Below are 3,871 nucleotides of genomic sequence, written 5' to 3'. Positions count from 1 at the left end.
CATAGGCTGGCCGCCTGTCCTTCTTCCCCGGTCCGCTCCTCATTGGCTCGCGTCGCCTCCGGCTTCGGGGGTCCTGGATTCGGATGCCAAGATGCGGGACTGATTGGCTGGAACGTGGCAGAGACCGCTGAGGTCATCCCTCCATCGCCTGGCGTCTCCCCGGCCGGGCTTCCAGAGTTAGCGTAGGAGCATCCCGCGCCTCCCGCGAAGCACCCCCTGCCCGTGGCGCCCAGACCCCTCGCTGCTCGCTCTGGCACCCTCAGGTTGGGGACCGCGTTATTCCCCCCCCCCAGCGCGTCTCCCCCACAGACATCCCTAAAATTCCTTGGGTTGCGGCAGCGCCTGGAAAATCTCCTAAGGGACTCCCTCAGCTTGCTCAGCTGGAAAAGGGGGCTTCGTCATGAACCGGTGCTTCAGGTTTTTAACCTTCGCGTACTGGAGCACCCATTGTCCAGTGAAGCAGCCCGCCTCGCTGCCAGAAAGGTAAATGCGAACTGTGTGGGCTGGTCCTACGGAGGCAGATAGACATCAGAACATCCGTGACTCATGCAAGCTTGAAGAGTCCTCCACTCCACCACGTATGGTCTCACTCGCTTTCCTCTTCCGCAGGGAGTTAGGCCAAAGGCAGAATTGCTTATTGGTTTCCCTAGACTTACAAAGTAGCTTAGAAATCAGGGATGGGTAAAAGGGGCAAGAGAATTCCCCAGTGCTTACTTTAGACACGATAATTTCATAGGTAGGTGCATGTTGTCTTTACCGAAGTGTCTTAACCCTGCCATGAGTGCATTGCACAAGTTTGATTTTGAGTATATGATGCCCCCTAAATTAGCATCCTGCCTCTAATCAATAAAACAAAACCCTATGCAGTTCCCTTTATCGCAGGAACTACACACTTAACTTTTAGAACATGCAGCGCAGGTAAAACCAGTTTTGAATCTTTACTGACTCCATCCCTTCTGAATGCTCGAAGTTGTTCAGTAGAAAAGGTAGCAAATAGAAAGATACTAAGCGCACAAACGTTACGCTCCAATAATACCACTAAAAAGTACTTTTAACTACAAACTGGAGGTAAACCCAAATGAGAATATATTATTCATTGTAGAGCAAAATGGTGCAATGCACCCAACCTAATGTTTACATTAAAATCCATCTACTCACAATAATTTGCAAACAAAAAGCTTTACAAATTTACATTTTTTCCCAGAACAACCATAAGACCTGAGAAGTGAAAAATATTTTTGAATGGCATCTGAGCAGAGTGGTGAAATCACTAGATCAGTCTTCCAAGTTCTCAGCTGCTGAAATGACAAAGCTTGAAAACTGGTGTACAATTTGTTCCTTTCCATTAATTACCATGTGTCAGATTATTTTTTTTAAATACAGATTATTTTTTAATCTATGCCAACTATGGAGTAGATCACAAGACAGTCAGTTCCAGTAGCATGTGATTAGCTAGGGGAAGAAGAGAGGGTATAGAGGAATATTTCTTTGTTTGGGTGACACAAAGATGAATGGTCTATTGTCTTATGGGCTTGAAAAGAAAAAACAACTCAACAGTGCCATCTCCTGGACGAATTACTACATACACTTTTAAACAAGTATTAAATTGTTGCAGTTATTGTACTTTTGAATATATTACTTTTTGTTAACCAACCGTATGCTTACAGAATATGTATTTCCCTCATCAACTGTATTAGCTGCTAGGGACATGGTACTTTGCATATGGCGCTGAGAAAATGTTTTGCGCAACTAAAGTGTTTCAGTATTTTAGTCTGACACAGGCACTATATGCAAAAGTTGCACTGTCAGATCTCCCTTGTGAAATACTGCACATAAGATCTTACCTCACTTGCAGGACTAAAATACATAAATTACTTATTAGTAAAAACTGTACCTTTCTCCAAGATAAATTCTATAGCAGAAAGATGAATAAAAAGTGGTTACACATCACAAAACCATCACTTTTACTAGCGAGATCGTTTCTGATCCTATTTATCTTTTTCAACAAGAAGTCTTATTTATTTGACAGAGAGAGGGCACAAGCAGGGTGAGCAGCAGAGGGAGGGGGGAAGAGGCTTTCTGCTGAGCAGGGTGCCCGATGTGGGCCTCGATCCCAGGACCCTGATATCACCACCCGAGCCAAAGGCAGATGCGTAACCAACTGAGCCACCCATAAGCCCCGCTGATCCTATTTCAATTGGACACAAGAAACGTTGTAGGAAACTTACAGAAAACCAAACATCTCTTTTAAGGATGCTGAAATCCTATTCTTTCAAAAACATAGAGGGTGTGAAATTCACTGTCTCACCATTTGTAGAGTTCAAGGTACAAATAACACTGCCTAGGCAGCAAGAAGGCAAAGTAGTGTAAGCTGAGGCTAAGGGAGGTATGTTAAGATCTGGTTTTCCCCACATAATGCCCATAATTCAGAGACACAACTCTCATCTCTCCCTAAAGGAGCATGCTTTGTCCATGAACCTACAGAGTTAAAGGAAATGTTAGTCTAGTTCTTCCCAGTAGAAGCTTCATGGGAGCAGAGGCCACATCCAGTATTTTCACAGCTCCATCTTCAATGCCTAACACATGGTACATAGTAGATAGATATTAGATTAGAATAAATGGAAGTTGTGATAGGATTTTTCAGTGGCATTTTCTACCAGGATTTGATAATGGTCAACATGAGAGAAATCAATCTCATGATTATCGTGTTGTATTTATTTTTTAAGTAACCTCTAAGCCTAATATGGGGCTCAAACTCATGACCCTGAAATCAAGAGTTGCATGCTCTAATGACTTGAGCCAGCCAGATGCCCCTATCATGTGGTATTTAATAACAGGGATAAAATCACTAGACCAGTCTCCAGAACATTGGTGACAATGTGTTCTGGTTCTCTACTTTCCTTATGTGCATATGTAGGGCAAAATTATTTTCTTCCAAATGTTTGCCATTACAATTTCCAAATGTATATAAACACAAGTTTTTTTTTGTTTTGCTGGAAACACAGTATGAAATTTAGTATGAATTCAACCTACGCAAATAATCATGACTTATTTTGACATCATGGACTACAACTTTCTACAAATGTCAATGAAGATAATATGCAATCAATTCTGCCTTAACCATATATGGATTTGGGGCACCTGGGTGGCTCAGTCGTTAAGCGTGGATTAGCCATGTTGTAGATAGTGCTGGTGTATTTCAAATTTCAATGAGATTTCCCTATTACTCACTAGGTGTATAGGATCCAAGGACCTGACATTATAAAATCAAGAGTTGATGATATGAAACCAGAAAATCTAAGTTCAAGTCCCACAGCTTAATTTTCTGTGTCTATGGACATATACCCTTAGATTCTTCATCTGTTAAAGTATGATAATGATAGCTACTTCATATGGCCATTTTGGGGGCTCTAATAGATTGATACTTTAAATAATCTCAATGAGTCATAAAATGGCAGCTTTTGTAGTTAACCTCATTAAAAATGAAAATCTCTTTTCAAATTCTCTATTAAGACACAAGAACTGGGACAACACTGTAGTTAGCTTAATTAACTCTAACCCTCAAAATGTGTTTTTCATGGTCAATTTGTTAACATCTCCTTCATATAAGAAAAGCAGCAAAAGTACCTATTTAATCAAGAGAAACTACAGGTCTGAAATGAGTTCACAGTGGTATGTATCTCTGGGAGGAGCTGGACTAGCTTGAGTTCATTTGCCAACACCAAGGGATTTGTGAGACAGTTGATTCTGTTGTAGACAGACATTAGCTTTTAGAATAGACACTCTGATAGAATAGGGATATTAATACCACTATCCTCTTTGCCTCCTAACATGAGCATTCCAAACAAAAGACTGCATTAGAAGAGAATAG

The sequence above is a fragment of the Mustela erminea genome, chromosome 10 (genome assembly GCF_009829155.1).
Source record: "Mustela erminea isolate mMusErm1 chromosome 10, mMusErm1.Pri, whole genome shotgun sequence".
NCBI lineage: Eukaryota > Metazoa > Chordata > Mammalia > Carnivora > Mustelidae > Mustela > Mustela erminea.
This window is presented reverse-complemented; position numbering follows the sequence as displayed.